The following is a 9,851-nucleotide window of genomic DNA, read 5'->3' as shown; positions in this document are numbered from 1 at the left end:
TCGGGTAGCGAAAAATCTGTCTGGTTTATTTGCTCAGCCGTGTCGTATCGGCCATCCTGTCTTTGCTAGAATAACCGCATTGCGGTTTCATGGATATTGGGCTTCCCTTGTGTCTCAGCTAGAAAAGAATTCGCCTACAATGCGGGAAGAGCTGGGTTCGATCCCTGGGTTGGGATGATCCCCGCAAAAGGAGAAACCTCGCCTCACGGCTCCAGTATTCTGGGCTGGAAAATTCCACGGACTGCACAGTACATGGGGTCACAAAAAGTCGGACACGATTAACCGATTTTCACTTCCAACTCACCAAAAACCAAACCCACAAACTGAAATGGCAAACACTGCAAGCTTCCAAAAATTTGAAAAATTACCTGAAACCAGTTATTTTCCAAGTTCTACTTTTTTTTTTTTATTTTTAATTGAACTTGAAGATGTTTATTGCGTTCTATTTTTGGTGGGAAAAAAAGGTCACATACGTTATTTAGCACAGCCTTGTGAAATACACAAAGCGTAACTGGGGATGAGCATTTTCTCCTCCTAGTCCCTTTCTGAGGACTGAATCCTGAACTGCTCCGCTGGAGGAAGCCTTCCTGCAGTGGGTGGGCACCAAGTCTAACGTTCATTAATTTTCTCCTTTCAGTATAGGCAGCAACTCCCCATTTTCTTTCAGTTCCTTGACAATGTCCAGTCCTCCGACAAGCTCCCCCTTCACATACAGCTGAGGGTACGTTGGCCAATTGGAGTAAGCTTTTAATCCTTGCCGAACTTCTTCATCCTCCAATATATCAAATGTCTCATATTCAATCCCAGTACTATTTAGTATTTCCAAAATCTGTCTGCTGAAGCCACACTTAGCTTCCTGTTTGTTTCCTTTCATAGAGAGCATCACAGAAGCTTTATTTGTTAGTACTTTGAGCCTTTCCTCTAACTTGGGGGCTTTGGGGCAAATCGTATCTAGTTCTTTAGATGCTTCTAGCTCCTTAATTATATCAAGTCCTCCTATGAGCTCTCCAGAAACATAGAGCTGGGGATAGGTGGGCCAATTGGCATAGGTTTGAGGCCCTGACAAACGTCTTCATCTGAGAAGATATCAAAACTGCTAAACTGAATATTATGTTTGTTAAGAATTTCCACCATCTGCTTGCTGAAACCGCAGCGCGGTTCCTGAGGAGTTCCCTTCATGAATAGCATGCAGGGTGCAGCGTGAGTTAACTTCTTCAGGCGCAGGCTGAGGTCTTCCTTCGGGTGCTCACCCCCACTTGGTGAGAAGGAGCCGCTAGACGCATGTTCCTGAACTTTTTTGGCCAACTCTGAGGCATGGGCACCATCTAATTGGTCGATTTTCTGAGAATTCTTGAAAAACAGAAAGGTGGGAACAGAACTAATTTCATATTTTTCAGATACTTCAGGAACAGCTTCTGCTTCCAACTTCACAAGCAAGACTTGTGGGTGCTTTTTGGCGAGTTCTGCCATCACACCATTCATCTCAGCACACTGCGGAGCCCATGGTGCCCAGAAAGAGACCACAATGGCTCTTGAGCCATTGAGAAACGGACTTGGCTCTGAGGCACAGCAGCTCCTCAAACTGCCCGGCTGAGCCGACCTCCACCATGGCCGTCGCTGCCTCAGCCACCCCCGCCACCATGCTGCCCCAAGTTCTACTTTTTGACACCGAAATATTGGTCTTGTTTAAGTCTCACAAGACCTCCAAAAATTACTGGGAACGACTTTTTCTTGGTTCTCCTTGACTTAGTCTGCGAGACACTAAGCCCAAGTAGAAGCAAGAAACGGATGAACGGCAACGCAGTGACTCGGGGCACGGAATGCCTAGGGGAAGCACACTCCTACCACTGACGATGAGAAAAAAAACAAACGGTAACTCCCGGTGAATAGGTTGTAGCAGATCCTTTCACGTTAGTGGACGAAGGCTTATTCTTCGAGATACTATGTTTAAAAGAAAACTATGATAAATTCAAACAATATATTGATCATATTGCGCGCAGTGCATGCTGGTTATGCAAATGAACGCTGAGTCCCCGCCCCCGAGATTCACGCCATTCCCCGCACCGGCTCCCGTGACGCCAGCTTCCTGTCCCTTGTTCCCAGGCCCCTGACTCCATGTTTTCTCCTCCTCGACACTCTGGGTCTGATTTCTTTTGAATAAAGTTTTTCTTAACGGCTTAAGATAATGATATATGGGTGCTGCAATTGGTTCGCTATAATGTCGAATGAAATAGAGTGCTGAACCCACTCAGTCGTGCTCAGACTATTTGCGACCCCATGGAATGTAGCCCTCTAGGCACTTCTGTCCATGGAATGTTCCAGGCAATAATACTGCAGTGGGTATCCATTCTCATCTTCAGGAGAAGCTTCCCCAGGATCAAATCTGAGTCTCTCGCTTTATAAGCTGACTCTTTACTGTGAGTCTAATGAATATGAAAAAGAAAAAGAAAAAATGTGACTGCCAAAATAGGAGGGCCCGGTTCCATCCCAAGGTCGTGAAAATTGTCCACTTCATTTGCTCAGTTCTCTCCAACCGGCTTTCCTAACCGTCGCTAATTTCCGTGGCATGCACAGACTCATGTCCACTGAGTCAGTGATGCTAGCTAATCCTTTTACCCAATGTCGTCCCTTTCTCCTCCTGTCTTTGATCTTTCCCGGAAACAGAAAAATCTCCTGGAAAACCCATTCACGATTATGAGACCCTTACTGACCAAAGGCCAGTCAATCTTACTGACCAATCAACCTGACCTGACCCTGAGAAATCTGTATGCAGGTCAAGAAGCAACAGTTAGAACTGGACATTGAAAACCAGGCTGGTTCCAAATCGGGAAAGGAGAACGTCAAGGCTGCATATTGTCACCCTGCTTATTTAACTTATATGCAGAGTATATCATGTGAAATGCCATGCTGGATGAAACACAGGCTGCAATCAAGATTACCGGGAGAAACATCAATCACCTCAGATATGCAGATAACACCACCCTTACGGCAGAAAGCAAAGAACTGAAGAGCCTCTTGATGAAAGTGTAAGAGGAGAGTGAAGAAAGTGGCTTAAAACTCAACATTTGGCTACCTACTTTGGCCACCTGATGCGAAGAACTTACTTCCTGGAATAAACCGTGGTGCTGGGAAGGACTAACCGTGGCAGGATAAAGGAGACGACGGAAAATGAGATGCTTAGATAGCACCGTTGACTCGAAAGGCATGAGTATGAGAAACTCTGAGAATGGGTGATAGACAGGGAAAGCTGAAGTGCTGCATGCAGTCTACAGGGTTACAAAATAGTGGGACACGACTGACACTCAACCGAGCAGGCCAAAGCCTAACCTCATGATTTCACGAGATAAGCACACAGAAAGCTGTTAAGTATGGGAACCCCAGAAAAAAACCCTGCCTCAAAACTTTCACTCCACAAGGTCTGTTTTTGCATACCACAATGCTGGTCTTGTTTCTCTCACAAGACCTCCAAAAATTAGGTAGAACACGCCGATTTTCCTGTTCTGACCCTACCTAACCAAGTTTTATTTGTAAGACAAAGACTCAGTTTGAAAACAGGCAAGAGTGACCCTAGCCATAGTAGACGGAGCCCGTGCACACACGGATGAGGGAAACCTCACTCCTAACACAGTGAGGGCAAGGCATGTCAAGCACAAGTCCGGGTAAAGAGTTTGCAACAGATCTTTTCAGGTAAGTGGATGAAGGCTCATTCTTTGAAATACTATGTATAAAAGAAACCTACAATAAATTGAAATAGTAAATTGAAACTGTGTTGAGCGCAGTGCGTTCTGGTTATGCAAATGAATGCTGAGTCCCAACCCCAGAGATTCACGCCTCTCCCAGCACCAGCTCCCGGGAAGCCAGCTTCCAGTCACTTGTTCCCAGGCCCCTGACTCCATACTTTCTCCTCCTCGACACTGTGAGTCCGATTTCTTTTGAATAAGGATTTTCTTGACGGCTTAACGTAATAATGTATGGGCGCTGCTTTTGACGTAGAGAAGGTTCACTATAATGTCGAATGAAATAGATTGCTGAACCAACTCAGTCTGGATAGGTTCAGAGTGCCGATCCTACCCAGACTATTTGAGGAACCCTCCAGGCTCCTCAGTCCATGGAATTCTCAAGGCAAGAATACTGCAGTGGGTAGCCATTCCCTTCTCCAGGAGCAGCTTTCCCAGGATCGAACCTGGGTCTCCCTCATTGTCAGCAGACTCTTTACTGTCTCAGCCATCAGGGTATCTGTAATCAGTAAAAAAAAAAAAAAAAAAAGGGTATGCCAATATAGGAGGACCCGGTTCCATCCCTGGGGCATGAAAATTGTGCAGTTCATTTGCTGAGTCGTATCTGATCAGCCTTCCTATCTGTCACTAACACCGGTGCTTGATCAAACTCATGTCCATTCAGTTGGTGATGCCATCTAATTGCTTTTATCAATGTTGTCCCTTTCTCCCTCTGGTTCCAATGTTTCCCGGCACCAAAATATCTCTTGAAAAACCCCATTCGGTGTTACGGGACTCTGACCAAAGATTCCCATACAAGATGGCAGAGTAGAAGGACGTACCCTCATCTTCTCCTCGGAGAACTCCAAAATTACAACTTGGTGCTGAACAGCCAAGGAGAATGTTAGATCCCACCAAGAAACAATAACCCAAGTCCAGGGAAAAGGGGAAGCCCCAGCAAGATAGTAGGAGGGGTGAAATTTCATTTCGAATCAAATCCCATACCTGCCCGTGACCCTTGGAGGGCTCAAACAAAACCTTGTATACACCAGGGCTCAGAGACCCCACAGAGACTGAGCCAGAACTGTGTTTGAGTGTCTCCTGTGGACGGACGGTGGGTCAGCAGTGGCCTGCCGCAGGGGCAGGGGCTCTGGGTGCAGGAGCCCTCCTCATGCACACCCTGTGGCATAAGCCCTCTTGGACAAGGTCGCCATTAACCCCAGCCATAGAGCCCCCGAGCAGACGAACCACAAACTGCAGAACAATTATAGCAAAGAAATTCGCGCACTGTTAAGAAAGTTCTAGGACCCACAAGAGATTTACCAACCTGGAGATCTGGCAAGGGAATGGAGAACCCCCAAGGAATCTGACTGTGGAGGCCAGTGGGATTTGATTACAGAGCTTACACAGGACTGGGGAAACAGGCTCTTGGAGGGCACAAACAAAACCCGGTGTGTCCCAGGACCCGGGAGAAAGGAGCAGGGACCCCCACCCACCACAGGGGACTGACCCAGCCTTGCCCGTGAGAGTCCAGGAGTCCCTGGCAGAGGCGTGGGTCGGCAGTGTGCTGCTGCAGGGTCGGGGGCACTGTTGCAGCAGTGCCTGCCTGGGACCTTTGGAAGGAGGTGGCCATTATCTTCACTACCTCCACCTTAGTTTGGTCTCGGGTCAAACAACAGGGAAGGAAGACAGCCCTGCCCACCAACAGAAAATTGGATTAAGCATTTGCTGAGCATGGTCCCACCCATCAGAACAAGACCCAGTTTCCCCACAGTCAGTCTCTCCCAGCAGGCAGCTTCCATAAGCCTCTTATCCTTATCTGTCAGAGGGCAGACAGAATGAAAACCAGTGTCACAGAAAACTTGTCAAACTGATCACATGGCCCACAGCCTTGGCTAACTCAGTGAAACTATGAGCCATGCCGTGTTCAGTTCAGTCCAGACCCTGAGTCCTGTCAGACTCTTTGCGACCCCATGGGCTGCAGCACGCCAGGGTCCCTGGTCATCACCAACACCTGGAACTTGCTCAAACTCATGTATATCAAGGCAGTGATGCCATCCAACCATCTCATTCTCTGTTGTCCCCTTCTCCTCAAGCCTTCCATCTTTCCCAGCATCGGGGACTTTCCCAATGATTCAGTTCTCCTATTTTGGCGATCACCTTTTTTTTTTTTTTTTTTTTAAATTATGATTATAATCACCCTGATGGCTTAGACAGTAAACAGTCTGCTTACAAAGCAGGAGACCCAGATTCAATCCTGGGGAAGCTTCTCCTGGAGAAGGGAATGCCTACCCCCTGCAGCATTCTTGCTTGGAGAATTCCATGACCAGAGCAGCCTGGAGGGCTACAGGCCATGGGGTTGCAAATATTCTGGGCACGACTGAGGAGGTTCGGCACTCGAATTCATTCGACATTAGGGTGAACCTTCTCTGTGTCAAAGGCAGCGCCCATGTATCATTATCTTAAGCTGTCAACAAAATCCTTATTCAAAAGAAATCAGACCCAGAGTGTGGTGGAGGAGAAAACATGGAGTCAGGGGCCTGGGAACAAGGGAATGGAAGCTGGCTTCCCAGGCGGTGGGGCGGGGAAAGGCGTGAATCTCGGGGGCGGGGACTCAGCGAATATTTGCATAACCAGCATGCACTGCACGCAATATAGACTCAATTTGCTATTTGAATTCATGGTAGATTTCTTTTAAACGTAGTATTTTGATGGATGAACCTTCCCGCACTTAAGTGAAAAGATCTGCTGCAAACTCTTGACCCGGACTTACCCTTGACGCGAGTCATCCTCAGTGTATTAGGAGTGCTCATTCCCAAGGCGGGTCTTTTGTCTTGCGCTGATTAGGTAAGTCTGAGCTGCACAAAGAGCTGTAACACGCGCAAATTTTTGGAGGCTTTGTGTGCTAAGCAAGGCCAATATCGTTGTATGCAAAGGCAGATCTTGCAGAATGAAACTGTTGAGGCAGCATTGTTTGTCCGAGATTGTTATACTTAGAAGCTTTCTGAGCATCTGTTTACTGTATTAAGCATGGGTCTACTCAGTTGACTGTCTCAGTTGTGTTTGACTGTTCTGTAACCCCCGCGGACTGCGGCACTTCGGGTTTCCTTGTTCACCCATTCTCCAAACTTACTCATACTCACGATCTTTGAATCCATAGTGCTGTCTAAGACATCTCATTTTCTATCTTCTTTATTCTCCAATCTTTAGTCCTTCCTAGCACCAGGGTCTTTTCCAATAAGGCAGTTCTTTGCATCAGGTGGCCAAGGTATGGGAATGTCAGTGTCAGCATCAGTTTTTCCAAGGAATATTCAGGACTGGTTTCCTTTAGGATGGACTGGTTGGATCTCCTTGCCGTCCAAGGGGCTCTCAAGCGTCCTCTCCAAGATCACAGTCCAACAGCTTCAATTCCTCGGCCCTCGGCTTTCTTTACAGCGCAACTCTCACATCCATATATGAGTAATGGAGAAACCATGGCTTTGATTGGACGGACCTTTCTCGGCAAAGTAATATCTCTGCTTTTTAATTCGCTGTCTTGGTTGGTCATAGCTTTTCTTCCAAGGAGCAAGCGTCTTTTAATTTCATGGCTGAAGTCACCATCCTCAGGGACTGTAGAGCCCAAGACAGTAAACTCTGTCACTGTTTCCATCGTTTCCCCATCTATTTGCCATGAAGTGATGAGACCTGATGCCATGATCTTCCTTTTCTGAATGTTGAGTTTTAAGCCAGCTTTGTCACTCTCCTCTTTCACTTTTATGAAGAGGTTCTTCCGTTCTCCGCTTTCTGCCATAAAGGTGGTGTCATCTGCGTTTCTGAGGTTATTGATGTTTCTCCCGGCTGTGTTGATTCCAGCTTGTGCCTCATCCAGTATGGCATCTCACATGATGCACTCTGCATTCAGGTTAAATAAGCAGGGTGACAATATGCAGCCTTGACATACTCCTTTCCCGATTTGGAACCGGTCTGGGTTTCAATGTCCGGTTCTCACTGTTGCTTCTTGACCTGCCTACAGATTTCTCAGGGGGCAGATCAGGTTGATCGGCCCGTAAACTTGCTTGGTCTTTGGCCAGTATGGTTCTCATAATCGTGAATACGGTTTCCAGGAGATTTTTCTGGTGCCCGGAAAGATCGAAGATGGGAAGAGAAAGGGACGACATTGGGGACAACGATTAGATAGCACCACCGACTCGGTGGACATGAGTTTGAGCATGCCCCAGGAGTTAGTGACGGATAGGAAAGCCAGTGGGACAGAACTGAGCAAGTGAACTGGACAGTTTTCTTGAGCCAGGGATGGAAGCGGGCCCTCCTATTTTGGCACTTTTTTTGTTTTTTGTTTTTTAATAGTGACTAGAGTCACCCTGATGGCTGAGACAGTAAACAGTCCGCTTACAAAGCGAGAGACCCAGATTTAATCCTGGGGAAGCTTCTCCCGGAGAAGGGAATGGCTACCCACTGCAGTATTCTTGCCCGGAGATCCATGGACAGAGGAGCCTGGAGGGCTACAGTCCATGGGATCACAAATTGCCTGGGCAGGACTGAGCACACATAGAACTCTATTTCATTTGACATCATAGTGAACCTTCTGTGTGTCAAATGCAACACTCGCACATCATTTTCTTAAGCTGTCAACAATATCCTTATTCGACGCAAATCAGACTGAGAATGTCAAGGAGAAGACATGGAGTCAGGGGCCTGGGGACAAGGGGCTGGAAGCGGGCTTCGCAGGAACTGGGGCAGGAAAGGCACGAATCTCAGTGGCGGGGTTCAGCGTTCATTGGCATAAACAGAATGCAACGCATGCAATGTAGTTTCTATTTATGACTTCAATTTATCATAATTTTTTTGAAAACGTTTTATTTTGAAGCATGAGCCTTTATGCTCTTAGGTGAAAAGATCTGCTGCAAACTCTTGACCCGGACTTACCCTTGGTGCTCCTCAGCCTCAGTGTGTTAGGAGTGAGCGTCACCTCATCAGTATGTTCACAGGCTCTGTGCAGTATGCTTACCCTTGTCCTTGCTTCTACTCGAACTCAGGCTTTTGTCTCACTGAGGATTCAGTTAGGTAGGCCCAAGTAGGGATAAGGGAAGCTTCCAATAATTTTTGGAGGCCTTGTGAGATGAACAAGGCCAATATTGCTGTGAGGAAGAATAGAATTGGAAAAGTGGAGGGCTTTGGGCAGTTTTTCTACACCTGCAGCAGTTAAGAGTTTGATGTGTATTTATCATGTCAAATCGTGTTCTTGATTTTTTAGTCAGTAAGACTTTCACAATGCTGAACGAGATTTTTTGGGGTTTTTGATTCTGGGAAAGACTGAAGAGAGGAGGGAAAAGGGACGACATTGACTCATAGAGCACTCACCGTCTCAGTGGACATGCGTTTGAACAAGCCCCGGGAGAACTGTTTGGAGATGACTGAGCAAGGGAACTGGACAATTTTTATGACCCAGGGATGGAACCGGCCCCTCCTATATTGGTAGACAGCTTTTTTAAAAATTAGTGATTACAGTCACCGTGGTGGCTTAGACAGTGAAGAGTCTGCTTACAATGTGGGAGCCGGGGGTTCGCTCCTGGTGAAGAACCTCCCGGAGAAGGGAATGGCTACCCACTGCATTATTCTTGCCTGGAGAATTCCATGGACACAGGAGCCTGGAGGGCTACAGTCCATGGGGTCGCAAATCATTTGGCAGGACTGTGCACTCAGGGCACTCTGTTTGATTTGACATTATAGTGAAGCTTCTCTGTGTCAAATGCAGTGCTCCTGTATCATTTTCCAAAGCTGTCAACAAAATCCTTTATTCAAAAGAAGTCAGACACAGAGCGTTGAAGAGAAGACGTGGAGTCAGGGGCCTGGGGACAACAGACTGGAAGCGGGCTTCCTGGGAGCTGGGGTGGGAAAGGGGTGAATCTCGGCGGGGGGGTCCTCAGCGATCATTTGCATAACCAGAATGCACTGCACGCAATATGTTCAATTTATTATTTCAGTTTATCGTAGATTTCTTTTAAACGTATATTTCGAAGAATAAGCCTTCGTTCCCTTACGTTAAATGATGTGCTACAACCTCTTTATGGGGACTTACCCTTTTTTTGAACGCACACACACAATTGCACTCATCTCACACGCTAGTAAAGTAATGCT

At 47.0% G+C, this 9,851-nt stretch overlaps 1 pseudogene across 1 annotated transcript; it reads right to left on the bottom strand.

Annotated features, from left to right (window-relative positions):
- Positions 1-416: 416 nt before the first annotated feature.
- On the bottom strand, positions 417-1,642 carry LOC122690700 (annotated as a pseudogene). Its single transcript, XR_006340080.1, has one exon. The product of XR_006340080.1 is annotated as a glutaredoxin-3-like (transcript).
- Between the last annotated feature and the right edge of the window lie 8,209 nt (positions 1,643-9,851).

The sequence above is a fragment of the Cervus elaphus genome, chromosome X (assembly GCF_910594005.1).
Source record: "Cervus elaphus chromosome X, mCerEla1.1, whole genome shotgun sequence".
NCBI lineage: Eukaryota > Metazoa > Chordata > Mammalia > Artiodactyla > Cervidae > Cervus > Cervus elaphus.
This window is presented reverse-complemented; position numbering and strand designations above follow the sequence as displayed.